Genomic DNA, 14760 nt, shown 5'->3' on the forward strand with positions numbered 1-14760 from the left:
GAGTAGTGAATCAAAAACATTCTACCTAGCATGGAAGTCAAGGCATTATAGAGTTCAAATGCAGAAATGCAAATATAAAATAGTGAAACACAGTTAGTTTATCTATGAAGGAAGTCAGAGCATCATTGATGAGTTCTAAGTATCATAAGTAAACACCACTGCAATGTAAGTTTTGGAAGATGCCATCAAAAAAGGAACATACAAGAACTCTTCATGAATCTTGAGTTGTCTAAGTAGAAATTCTGCATTAGGTTAAAGATATACACAGTCTACACATAGAGTAGCAGCTGAGCCAAAAAGTCTCCAACCCTTTGCTAATTCGACCTCTTGCTCTATATAAAGCATTTAAAATATGGATTCCCTCATCCCTCATCAAGAGAATTCGAATTTTCTATGAGTGACACCTATTCTAACCGTAAAACAAACTATTAAATACAAATGACAGCTAACTAGCAGTCCTAGAGTCCTAATACAATTAGGAGTACAACTCCTTTTTATGATTACAACAACCTTATCTAAACATTGAAAGCATGCTTTGACAGCTACAACCTCATGAAGTCGAATTTAATGAAGCCTCCCACATTGTCACCTTACTGCGGATGACAAACCCTAGAAATTAGGGAACATGTTTCCCTGTTTTTAGGTTTAGGATCCTTGAAAATTGGCACGTGGGACAGAGCCCTTATCTTCTCATCCATGACATATTTTACGAAAATTAAGGAGGTTTTTGTATTCCATTCTGTCTAGAACAAAAACCTCTCTTGGTTTTCTAAAACACTTCTCCAGCTGTCCAGAATCTGTCCTTGAAAAACACGTGTAAAACATGAAAAATCTGTTCTCTGAAATTAGGGTTTCAAAGAAAGTTTTGTATCTCCCAATTGATAACACTTATGAAGAAAGTGAGATAGGTTATTGTAGCTGGATAGTTGATGAAGAGAAACCTCCTTCATAATTCCAAAATACCTTTTCCTGTGACCAGAAACTGAGCTTGAAAAAGATTGTTAAAACCAGAAGACAAAGCTTGACTTTCAGCAGTTTCGTAGCGCAAGTTTAACCATAAATTTCTCCCACCTCAAAATGAATTTGAAGAAACTGAAAGATATTTTTGTAGCTAATTATGTTAGGAAGAAATTCATTCTGAGTAGCTAAGAACTCAGGAACCCTTCTGAAAGTTGACTAGTAAAAGCAGAAAACTGAGTCTTTAATGCTAAAACAGGCTTTTTTCAGGGGTTTCGTAGCGCGCTACGAAAACTCATAGTTCAGTGCAAATTCTGGGTTTTGTGTTACGAAAACTCCTAGGCAGTTTTGTAGTGCATGAAAACCTTGACACATGGAAATTACGTGTGATGTGGGACCAGTGATGGGCAAGAATAGAGTGTTGACCCTATTTGACCATACCAACAAGACTCTCTTCTAGATCTTAGACACTAAAGCAACCATGGAAAGACTAGAACAAGACTAACACCAATCCTTTGGAATCCAACTAATGTTCAAAATTTAGGAATTTTTTTTTGAGTGATAACAGTGGCTCCACTTGGGATAGTGTGCCCTTGTGGTACACTAAGAACTCATAGGTCGAGTGCTTCATCCTCTTATGATAAACATAAATTTATTTGACAAACATCCCCTTTAAGCTACTTGGGCCTTCACCTCGGGCTTAAGCTTGATGATCACTATAGGAGAAAGAAATCTATATCTACTGAAAAATGCTCAGTCAACCTTGAGCTTATTTGCATTTTCCTACCTACCTATCAGCTGCAATCTCCACTTGTAGGTCAAGGAACATGAAATTTCCAATGAAGCCAGTCATCAATCTGATCTGACACTTGAATCTCTTGACTGCATTCAACCTCAAAATAACCATGATAGTGAGATGACCAAATCAACTTATAATGTATATGATCTTCATAATGCAAATGAAAATGAAATACTGATGTGCAAAACTTTTCCATGTATTCATTTATAGGGTCAAAGAGGACATGGTTATTTTGATCATCATCATAACATTCTATATCTTCAGACAACTGATTCTCAGCCACACAAAATTCCTTTGATATGCTATCCAACTGCCTTTTTACATTATTCCCATAGACAATGTAATTTTCCTCACTATTATGATCATTCATTGAAGTAATCTGCTGCAAGGAATTACATAAATGATCAACATTTTCCTCTGCCTGAGGGTTATAAAAAATTTCTTCCAGTATTTCTTCTTGGTGTTTGCAATTATTTTCATCTTCATTATGATCTGAAGACTGACAAGTCTGTTGCATCTCTACATCAATCTCAGAGGATGTAATGAACCATTTTCCAAGCTTTTATACCAAGACCATGCTTTTCCTTCTAAAGTGGTCATAAACATCTTCATGAGACAATCTTCAGGGAATTTAACCTTAAGACTGTGTACATGCATATGGAACCTAACCAAATGAAGAGCAGCATTGTCCTTCTTTTCATCTTTGAATATTGGAAGATCATCTAACCAATCAACCTTTCGCATAGGATTTGGAAAACCAGGGATATGAGACTGATTCATAGGGGCATACCTGGCATTCATTCTTGCAATGGAACTCATCTTGAAACCTCATCAAGCTACTGATCTTCTAGCAGTGGAGTCACCTTTCAATTTGTTATTCGATGTGTGGAATCGCCAAGGTAGTTTTGTAGCCTCGAAAAGATGTCTGAGCTCATGCTACCTTCAGAAGTTCAACTTCTTAATTTCGGGAATGAATAGACTTCAGGCTCCCGGCAGACGCACCAAAATGTTAACACCAAAATAAGACCCTGATAGGCTGCTGATCAGACTATCTCAGTGTAACTATTTCAAACCAATATTTTAGCTAAGGCTTAGCCTCCTCAGCCTGAGAGGGCTCTCTCAAAGGGTTAATGATATTGATTAAAGATATGGATAGATGGCTAACTCTATCTTGGTTTTATGTGTTTGTAGGTTGAAAAGATGAAGGCTTGCTACCATTGGGCTATGGAGTCAAAGTATGTTTCAGTACCACAACAAGATTAGCTTAACATGAAGTCAGGGCATAGAGAGTTTTTATACATCAACAAAACAAAGATACAATGCAAGGAAACACAGTTTATAAATACATGAAGGAAGTTAGAGCATCATTGATGAGTTCTAAGTAACATGTATTCATACCACTGCAAGTAAGTTAAAGAGGAAAGCCATTAGACAGTAGGACATTAAAAACTCTCTTTGAATCCTGAGTAGTGAAGCCAAAACATTCTACCTAGCATGGAAGTCAAGGCATTATAGAGTTCAAATGTAGAAATGCAAATATAAAACAGTGAAACACAATTAGTTTATCTACGAAGGAAGTCAGAGCATCATTGATGAGTTCTGAGTATCATAAGTAAACACCATTGCAATGTAAGTATTGGAAGATTCCATCAAAACAAGAACATACAAGAACTCTTCATGAATCTTGAGTTGTCTAAGTAGAAATTCTGCATTAGGTTAAAAATATACACAGTCTACACATAAAGCAGCAACTGAGCCAAAAAATCTCCAACCCTTTGCTAATTCGACCTCTTGCTCTATATAAGACATTTACAATATGGATTCCCTCATCCCTCACCAAGAGAATTCGAATTTTCTATGAGTGACACCTATTCTAACCATAAAACAAACTATTAAATACAAATGACAGCTAACTAGCAGTCGTAGAGTCCTAATACAATTAGGAGTACAACTCCTTGTTATGATTACAACAACCTTATCTAAACATTGAAAGCATTCTTTGACAGCTACAACCTCATGAAGTCGAATTTGATGAAGCCTCCCACGTTTTCACCTTACTGCTGATGAGAAACCCTAGAAACTAGGGAACATGTTTCCCTGTTTTTAGGTTTAGGATCCTTGAAAATTGGCATGTGGGACAGAGCCCTTATCTTCTCATCCATGACATATTTTACGAAATTGAAAGAGGTTTTTGTAGTCCATTTAGTCTAGAACAAAAACCTCTCTTGGTTTTTTAAAAAAGTTCTCCAGCTATCCATAATCTGTCCTTGAAAAACACGTGTAAAACAGGAAAAATTTGTTCTCTGAAATTAGGGTTTCAAATAAATCTTAGTATCTCCCAATTGATAACACTTATGAAGAAAGTGAGATAGGTTATTGTAGTTGGATAGTTGATGAATAGAAACCTCCTTCATAATTCCAAAATACCTTTTCCTGTGACCAGAAACTGAGCTTGAAAAAGATTGTTAAAACCAGAAGACAAAGCTTGACTTTCAGTAGTTTCATAGTGCAAGTTTAACCATAAATTCCTCCCACCTCAGAACGAATTTGAAGAAACTGAAAGATTTTTTTTTATTTATTTATGTTAGGAAGAAAAGCCTATTTTAGTTTTCAAAATTGAGTTCTCAACTACTCAGGAACCTTTCTGGAAGTTGACTAGTAAAAGTTGAAAACTGAGTCTTTTATGTTGAAACAGGCTTTTTCAGGGGTTTCGTAGCGCGCTATGAAAACTCCTAGTTCAGTGCAAATTCTGGGTTTTGCGCTATGAAAACTCCTAGGTAGTTTTGTAGTGCATGAAAACGTTGACACATGGAAATTACGTGTGATGTGGGACCAGTGATGGGAAAGAATGGAGTGTTGACCCTATTTGACCAATACCAACAAGACTCTCTTCTAGATCTTAGACACTAAAGAAACCATGGAAAGACTAGACCAAGACTAACACCAATCCTTTGGAATCCAACTGATGTTCAAAGTTTAGGAATTTTTTCTTGAGTGATAACAGAGAGACAAAAATGAATTTTCTCTTAAGAGAAAATAATATCTGTATTCTATATTGTCTTTATAAAGGCAAATTTTTAAGACGATAATTTGAGACACTCACTTAAAGACAATATTTAAGACAATTTACTATTTTTTTCTCAAGTTGAGACAAAATGGATTTTTTCTTAAGAGACAATAGTGACATGTATTCTATTTTGTCTTTATAAAGACAAAACTTTAAGACAATAATTTGATACACACGCTTAAAGACAATATTTAAGACAATTTACAAGTTTTTTTTGGTCTCCAGTTAAGGCAATTTACTCATAATTTGTCTTAAAACTCGTCGTTCTGTAATAGTGTTAGCTAATTGATTTGAGTGCACTTGTTGAAGGTACCTTCATTATTGTTCATAATCATCAAAGGGTTTGGGTGAAATGGTTCATCTCCTTGTTCCTTTGATTCTCAAGGGATTTTACATGCAATATCTTGATATGATCTCCCACTCCACTATCTCCCTTTACATATTTTATTGTGAGAGGATGCCTGTGACTTAGGTATTTTCATTACCTATCATCCCATCATTATCATTAATATTTTGTTTCTACTAATTTAGTTGATCACTTGATATTCATCTCATTTTTCACATTACTAGAATATATATTACAACTCCTTTTTTTTGCTAGGTTATGTGAGTCCTCATATGGTTGGCGCACTTAACTTGTGGCTTGAGTAGTCGTGACCTAGGAAAATCTAAGACATCAAGATCCCCCAAGGATTGCACCTAACCTGCGCCACAACAGGCCTTAGCACGACTTGATTTCTTAACACAATGTTTTGAACCAATGACCTTCACAACATAGAGTGCCTTAACAAAATACCTTGTCACCTCTTGCTCTACACCTTGTGGGATATATATTACAACTCTTAATATACTATAATAGATCCCTCCTAACTCCATATCTATCAAGCACCGAGAGGGATCAAATCTCTTAAGTTACAAACCTCTTTTTTTAGTGCAAAACTTGAGGAAAGGTTTGCTCCTTAGATATTTGATCCCTCTTAGAGCTTGATAGATCTAGAGTTAAAATGGATCTTAGGTTATTTTATTAATTAATTATTAGTATTATTATTATCGAATTTTAAGGTCATGGCCAAGCCAAATACCAAATTGGTGTATGAGACCCCCTTGTTTGTGGGACATGGGACCCACCTCTGCGCAACTATTTGACTGCTAAGTCTACGAAGGCATACATACTCTACCCCCCTCTGGTTTTTGAACTTGTGACCTCTTAGGAGGAAACATATGCTCTTAACCATTAGGCCCAATCAAGCCGTGTTTAGGCCCACTTAATTATTAATTATAATAATTAATGATTATAATTATTGATTTTACATTTTATTTTATTTTATTTTATTTCTTTAATTTATTTTTATTTTAATGTAATTTCACTGACTTAATTAAAATGTTTTAATCATTATTTATAATCAATACTTTATTTATTTATTTATTTATTTTTAATGTAATTGACGAGTCAAAATTTTAGATAACGGAATAGTACACCATCTCCATACTTGGCTGAAAAGTGTCTCCCACCAAAAAAATGTAATAAAATTAAATTTAAAAATATATATATTTATAAAAAATTTAGATTGTGAAATAAGAGAGTTTTTTGGCATGTAGTATTGATGAACCACGATATTGGCCCATGGTATTATAACAAATCATATTTACAAGTTAATAATATCCATGGTAAAGTGAACATGAATATCCATGGTTAAAAATCTTAAGTGGTAAGTTTTTATGTGTTTATTAATGAAATTAAAATATGCTTACAAAATTGTTATTTTAATTCAAATGGTAAAATGGATCTTAATTTATAGCTACTATTTATATCTTATGTATTTTAATGTAATCAAATTTAATATGATAGAGGGCGTGAATATCCACGGCTAAAAATATTGTCATAATGTAAGTATTAAAGTTTTATGTGCTTATTAATTAAATTTAAATATGACTAAAAAATCATTATTTTAATTTATAACCTAAAATGGATATTAACTTATAGCTATTACTTATATGTTATATATTTTAATGTGATATGTATATTATATTATCTAAAAGTTATTAGCAATTTTATTTATAAAAAAAAAAATTACGATATAACAAATGAATTTTATTATTTTTATGTTGTAAGGCGTTCCCTTTGGTAATAACTCCCCTCGTTGCAATTATACACTCTTTTGTACCGTTAGATCCAATGTTAGATGATTGAATATTCTTCTGTTAGATCCTGCTTTAATTGTCAACTGAATCTTGATTTGTGCAATGGTTCAACTTGTTGATCTCTATTATAACCCATGAGCATATTGCAGTTAATCTCTAGTTGTGTCCATGATCACCAACATATCCTACTCCCCTTGTTGCAATTATACACTCCTTTGTACCGTTAGATCCAATGTTAGATGATTGAATATTCTTCCACAGTTAGATCGTGTTTTAATTGTCAACTGAATCTTCATTTGTGTAATCGTTCAACTTGTTGGTCTCTATTATAACCCATGAGCATATTGTAGTTAATCTCTGGTTGTGTCCATCATCACCAACATATGCTACGCACAAGTGCCTAATGAGAATTTGATTGAATAATCTCCAAAGTCATGAGCATACAGAGACTCCCCAATACTTTCCTTTCCCTTGCTTCTCCTGTTGTGGCCATGATGCATCCCGTGCTTCAGCGCCCAAGCTCAATCCCTGGTTCCTTTCACGATTTTGGCGAGTTTCTCGTAATCTTTGTCGAGGCTCGAACCCCCAACCACCTCCTACACATGAAATCCTGGAGTGTTATAGTTATTTCATCCTACTCCAATCTAGGTGCAATTCTATAGAAGGCCAACACATTCATATGCATGTGGGTTGGGAACTCTAACCAAAGCATTAGACTTAGGGTTACTGTTAGTGTACAACACTGGTTTCCTCCTTTATAAAGAGAGGCAATGTCTCCATTATTATTCAGTCAGTTCAATAGAGATCAATGAGTGACTACAATTCAAATTTGAAGCTTCTTGTATTTCCAATTTTCCGAGTAAAAAAATAGTGATGCAATTTTATTGAAGTATGTTGTACTTGCTATTGTAATTATCAATTTGATGTGTTTCAGACCCTAGTAAAAATCAGATTGCAGTTTTAATGGTACTTAGCACTTGTGTTAATGCCCATGCTCAACATAATCCAAGGTATTTTCTGCGGTTGAAGCTGATCTGTGTTGGTAATTGGCACATGTGGACCGAAGAAGAGTTGAAAGGCACTTGATGCCCCAGATATTTCAATGATTGGAAACTAATTTTGACAAAGGATAAGTGATCTACGCCTATGGCTAGTTACAAATCTGATGGCTAGTTACAAATCTGATCTTTGTGTTCGCTGATTTGCTCCTAAAGTTGTTCTGTGATAGATGCATTTCTTGAAGAATTTTCGCCCCTGTTGGAGACGAGGATCATATCCAATTTTATGGGAGTGAGTTTCAATAAGTTGAACAATGTATTAGAAATACTTGAATGTAGTAGAGAACATTTCCATGTAACTGAATGCTAACAGTGCAAGCACGTGATGAGGAATATTGAATTTTTGGATGAAAAATCTTGATAGAAAGATATATGTCAGTGGAAATATGTATGGTTGGATTTCTCTATTTATCAATTCTATATCTGGTTTCATGAGTATTAATACCAGGAATTATGAAAAGTTTTGGGAAATAGATGTTATGAAGGGAACCATCCATGGTTACTGAGTATTTGTTTCGTTTACTTTGTTGGAAATACTTATTCCAACTGCTCAGAGAGTCTCAGTGTGTTTAATTGGGATGCATCAATGATGATTTTCATGTAATAGATGTTTCTTTCATAGCCATTATAACTCTGTAAACTACAGAAACAAACAGGTGGATAACACAATTTTTTGTGTTATTAGATTTTTTTATGATTTAAACTCAATTTTGAAAATGGGAAAGCAATTCTTGAAAGTGGAAGCAATTATATTTATGGAAATATACCAAGCAAAGCCTTTTGATATATTAAGTTGATTATATTAAGTTTTTTATTATATTAAGCTTTGAATGTGAAACTTTGCATATATATGATGCTTAGGATAAGCATTTATCGCCTTAATTTTTTTGGATAAATGTCATAATTCCTCACCCTAACGTTTATTTATGATTTTTAATGCTCATTTTTTTAAGTCTAAGCCCCTGCACTGCGTTAATTAGAGAACTGTTTTTTAATTAGAGAACTGTTTTTTTTCTGGTTTGTCCCCACTGCACTGTGTTTATAGGAAGCCAACATTGTACCTATTGATCCAGTTAATGATCACCTATAAAAGCCGAGATTGGTGGAGTGGATTAATACAAAGAGTGGTGGGTGAGTTCGACTTTGACCTTGGTGGGTGAGTTCGATTTTGACCTTAGCTCATTTAGTGGGTAGTGATATATGAATAGTATTGTGCCAAACCTAAAAGATTAAAAATTATTTACTTTTTAAAAGAAATAATTTCTAAGTCACATGATACATGGTTTTTATTTTATAATCATAAACAATTTTCATATTATATGATATTCAACTTATTCAAATCAAACAAAGCTTTTCATTGCATAATTTTAACTTTTATAATTCTTTTTATTTTTAAATTTCAAACAAAACTTAGAAAAGAAAACCCACTCTCCTTCCCGATTTTTCGCAAAAACCAAAGTTGTAAAATGTGAGACATGTAGATTATAGTTTTACAAAATTGGCACTATGTGATTAAGAATAACTTACAAACATTAGGTATTTAAAAAGTAATAAGAGGAAGGTAAACGAGGGCCATGGTAATTAATGTGATTCTTTGTACTATTTTTATTTAAAATAGTAATTTGTATTTAAAATAGTAATTTGTATTTTTATTTTTATAAATGAATATTGTTAAATGTGTAATTGAATAAAATGTATTAAATTAGTATTCTAATTTTTAAGATATTTATTTTAAAAAGTTAAAGTACGGTGAGTTTTTTTAATTAAAATTTACTCTAGTTGAGTTTTTTTTATTAAGATTTACTCTAGTTGTGCCGAGAATGAATCTATCTCAAGTCCCAAACAAGATTCTTCATACGCCTCCCAAATTCCCCTCTTCTTATTCTAGCTTGCACCTTGACACTCCTTCACAAATTTAAACTATGAAGCACAAGGTAGATATTGCATATAAGAGAATTTAGATCTGATAAGAAAAGTGTGATGCTCTGTTGTAATTTGCTCTACAAATGTGATGCCAAGTGTTCCCTGAACGTTGGAAATTTCACGGTTAATGTAGTATAAACTAAATGCAAATTTACTTTCTTCTATACAAGATCAAGAAAGCTATGCCCAGTAGCCAACACCATAGAGCAAGACATGTTTGTTAATTCCACAATTGCTACCAAATCTCGCTCGGTGTTGGATTACTTTTCTTAATAGCCTTGTTTTTGCTACTCTTGAAGTGATGAAAGCCACCACTCCATATATTTTTTACTATATGCACAAAGAATGAAAGAGACCAACTTTTAAGACACGCAGAAATACAATGAAAACTTAGTAGATTAAACAATCTTTAATAGGTCAAGAACCCACAAAGAAAAAATCATACTCAGTGAGTATGAAATCAAATCAACATACAATGATTAACAACATCCATATAAACCCTTATCAGTATGGAAGTAGGATTTCTACAAAAGTTAAGTTCATTATAATACAATCTTAATTAGACTCTTCGGGTTGGCAAAAATAGTACCTACAAAAAAGATAACATAGAACAACATATTCTCAAGAGAAAAAATATGCATACATGAATGACACATAAACTTTCAATTCAGTATAAACTCTCATCACCTAGAAATGGAAACAAGGAGATAGAAAGATATAAATCAAGAAAATTCTATGCTTCCTTGCCACCCAAGGAGAAGTTGATGATGAAGTGCATGTGATGTTGTGATGTATTGTATATAAAAAAGGACGAAAAATTAATAAATGTTGAACATTTGAATAGTTTATATAGTACGTTGAGTTTGGCCTCTAAACAAGTAGTTATATGAAATATGTTTTACAACTTTAAAAAATGAGGATTGATAGTAAACAAGGAAAAAAAACAATAGAAGTTGAAGATCTAAATGGTTTAAAGTTCACATAGCTTGTTCAAATTTTCCTCTAAGAAAGTGAGCAGTTATATGAAAAATGTTTTAGAACTGAGTATTTACAACATGTACACAGATTAAGTTGAGACAACAATGAACCCCCATACATAGTGCTGGACCTCACATGTATTTCAGTGCACATAGAACACCACCCTAAAAAATTTATACACTTTATCAATTAAGAATAACCTAGGATGTTTAGAGTGGATGTCGATGTGGGTGGTACAAGAATTGAGAATGCTTTTTCAAGGGTAAGGTAATTTAGATGCTTTGTTTGATATAACTTGTAACGTTGCTATTATTAGGTGTAAATTACTATTAAGGCAATCATATAGGTGAAATAGCATTATAGAAGGAGGAACCCACAAGATGAAGTTCATTTGGATCTATTAAAACTAAGCATATTAAACATGCTTATCAAGGTAGTCCATCGATTACAAGTTACATGATTTCTACTGAGTCAGAAAAAGAAAAGCTTCATGGTCATTCTCCAAGGTCTAGTCCAGATGTCTAGGAGAAGGAAACTCCTATAATATGGAGATATTATCTTCAAGCAACTCCTAATGTGAAACCCAATTTTGTATCACTGAGGACTCAAGGATTGTTTCCATGAGTTCAATCAACGAGGGGGCACATAAAAAGTGACCGATCTCTTGGCACTGATGGGAAATCAATTCTCTCATGATTTGGAGATGTACCTTTTTTCATCTCTCTTTGGAGAAATTTCTTTAAATGCTGAAATTTTGTCTTTTTTATTTCAGAAAAAGGCAATCCTTGTTCAGGTTGATTGGCAAAGGTGATCGTTATTTGAGCTTCTCTTGATATTTTGTGCATTTGGAGTGTCTACTCAGTTAGTAATTAATGTGAATCTCTATAGAGACCTTTTATATATTATGAGTTTAGATTAAGTATGTTGGAATTGATATTCACTCTGAATGTCTTGTGAGCCCTAAAATGCACCAAATTATGTGTTCCATATCCATGACGTCACTGCTAGCGTACATTTTCATGGGTTCACATGGGACAACTAATTCATTGACTGTAAACTATCGATTGTAGATTTTCTTTAGCTTCAAAATGTTTTGAGAAGGGTTTGGATATTATGCATGCTTTGAGCTAATATCTGTTCAATTTTATGATGTATGATAGTATGGGTTTGACTTCAAAGCTAATGAATTGTACTTGATAAAGAAAAACCAAAATTTTCTTCAAAGGGCATTGATGGAGCTCATAAAATAATTTGAACTTTCCAATCATTGAATTCTCATGGGACCACAAAGGTCACTATGTGCAATTTCCACATGCATTTTTTTTCTTCATCCAACTTTTTTTTGTCAAAATTATCATTATCTTTCTTGTCTAAAATGTGAAATTCACAATAACTCTTTCATGTTTTTACCAATTAGATAGACTAGTAGGTTATGTTGAAAAGTGTGCAACAAGAAATGCTTGTTGAGAATGCAACAAGATGATGGAGCTTAGTGAAAAGAGTCGCCTTCACTAAGTGGGCCCACAGGGAAAGTATGGCACAAGTTCTATTTTTGGATCCCAGCAGGGATGATCACAGCAGGAGTGACCACAGTAGGGATGATCACAGCATGAGTGACCACAACAGGAGTGATCACAGCAGGAGTGATCAAAGTCTATTTTTAGACTCACTGTCAAAAATAGAAAAGTCAAATATTATTGTCTCATAATAATATTTGGACTATAAACTTGATCTTATTCTCTTGGAGCACTTCAATTTGAGCTACAGATGTGGCACATGCAGTTGTCAGAAGGAAGTACGCTTTCTTTGTGGGTCAGTTGAGTTGTTGCATGCATGACTTCAGTTAGAACTCAATCAGTTGAGTTTGGTGGAGTTGATTGTAGAGTTAATGAAGTTATGTTCAGTTTGACTTGGTTAAACTAGTTGTAATTAGTCTAACTGCAAATAGACTAATGATGAGTTGTTAAACTAATTATTAACTCATAATGCAACTATAGAATACATCAGTTAACTCAGTTGCATGTCATTGCATGTTCAGTTCAGCATGGACAAGTGTTAGAGGATCAGATTGCTATCAGTTGTGACTATAGTTGTGCATGATGATTTGCACAATCAAAGGGATTGAGTATGCCAATGAATTGGCCAATACCAAGTATTATAGCCTCTGCTCACGTCTTTCCCAGTGTGAGTGATTCTTTGGAGGTTAAATACGAGTTTGGTAAACCATTCTCATTCATTCTCTTGTAGGATTGTGCAGTGGAGGCAGGCAAGCAGCGGAGGAGATTTGGAGATCAGATCTGAGCTGTATTGTGTGTAACAGGTGGAGATAGTACTGAGTACTTGTGAGGAGTATTGTACTATGAAATGTTATATGTTATCAATCAATATAATATATAGATAGTTGGGGTTTTTAGCGAGATTCTTTCCCCGGGAAAATACTGTGTTGATATGTGTGATTGATGCTTCTATGTGCGCATGTTATTGTTTCTGCTTCTGCAAATTGATGATCAACGTAGAGGAGGTTACGTATTATGCATGTTTTGCGCAATAGTGTATAATCGGGATAATCTCTGTTGAATAAGTGTCATATTATTCAAAATTTCTACATGGTATCAGAGTTTCTTGATTTGTAGAAGAGATTTTTATAGGATATCAAGCGAGGATTGATCATCGGATCTATTATTCAGAAAGTGTTTACATTTTATTTCTTCAGGCAGAGTCTGTAATCGGGCCAGGTAGCCTTTGGATTCATCCTTCTTTTGGAAGGTGAGATATCCGGTGAATGCCCAGACAGTCAATCTCTGTACAAGAAATACTTTGTTCTCACGAATTCTAGATCGGAAGTGATTGAGTTTTTGAGCTAGTGGAATTCGAATTTAATTCCAAAGCAAGAGATAAAACTCAGAAATATTAAGTGTGAGAATGGAGACAATATGCCCCAGTATCTCATGAAGTTCACCCAATGTCGGGATGAGTTGGGAAGTGTGGGGGTGACTGTTGGATGAGGATGGTGAGTCTAGCACTCCTTGACCTTCCTAAGAGTTGGCATAGCTACCAGAACTCGGTGAATGGAAGGGAGAAACTGCTAGGATGGGAGAGACTTTGGTCGGATCTTGTGTAGGAGGAGATTAGACGGAGCACCAGAGATGGTTCTTCATCCATGCAGGATGAGGAGAACTGTGCCTTAGCGAGTAAGGTGAAGAAGGGGAAGGAGAAGGGTTCTCTTTCCGAATCAAGTTCTTCCAGTGGTGGGAAGAAGGTTGACAAATCAAAATTGTGATGCTTTCGTTCTCATGAGGAGGGTTCACGGGTCAAGAACTTGTATGCTCTTGAGGTTCAAGATGCATGCAAAGCCTTGAGCAGTGAGGCAATTGATGGAGACTTGGTGGTTGAGAGGGAAGGTATGTTACCTTTAAACATGCAAAGCCAGAAGAAGTCTTAGATGATTGTGGAGGAGCCACGATTGGTGCAGCAGCTTCAGGAGGTTGTGGAGGAGCCACAACAAGGGAAGTTGAGAGGAGATCGAGTAGAGACATCTACTCATGCAGAGACCTCCAGTAGGGGGAAACTTCGAGCCAGGTGGGCTGAGGGATCACATGCAGCTATACCTCCAGGTAGGAGGTGGGGCGATATATAGTGATCGTCCCAAGGAGGAGGGGCAGGATCCTTGAGGTACCCAACCTCTTGGATGAGACCTTGCTATGGGAGCCCCGATGTGGAGTAGCAAGAACTGACTGATTGGGTAGAGACAGATGCAGATGGAGCGGTAGAGAGAGCGACAGTGCAGGGAATCCCAGGACAGCGCATAGCTATCAAGCTGCAGCAATGCGAGAGGC

Source organism: Pinus tabuliformis, chromosome Q, assembly GCF_031772625.1.
Source record: "Pinus tabuliformis cultivar Carrire ecotype Pingquan chromosome Q, CPIR1, whole genome shotgun sequence".
Classification (NCBI taxonomy): domain Eukaryota; kingdom Viridiplantae; phylum Streptophyta; class Pinopsida; order Pinales; family Pinaceae; genus Pinus; species Pinus tabuliformis.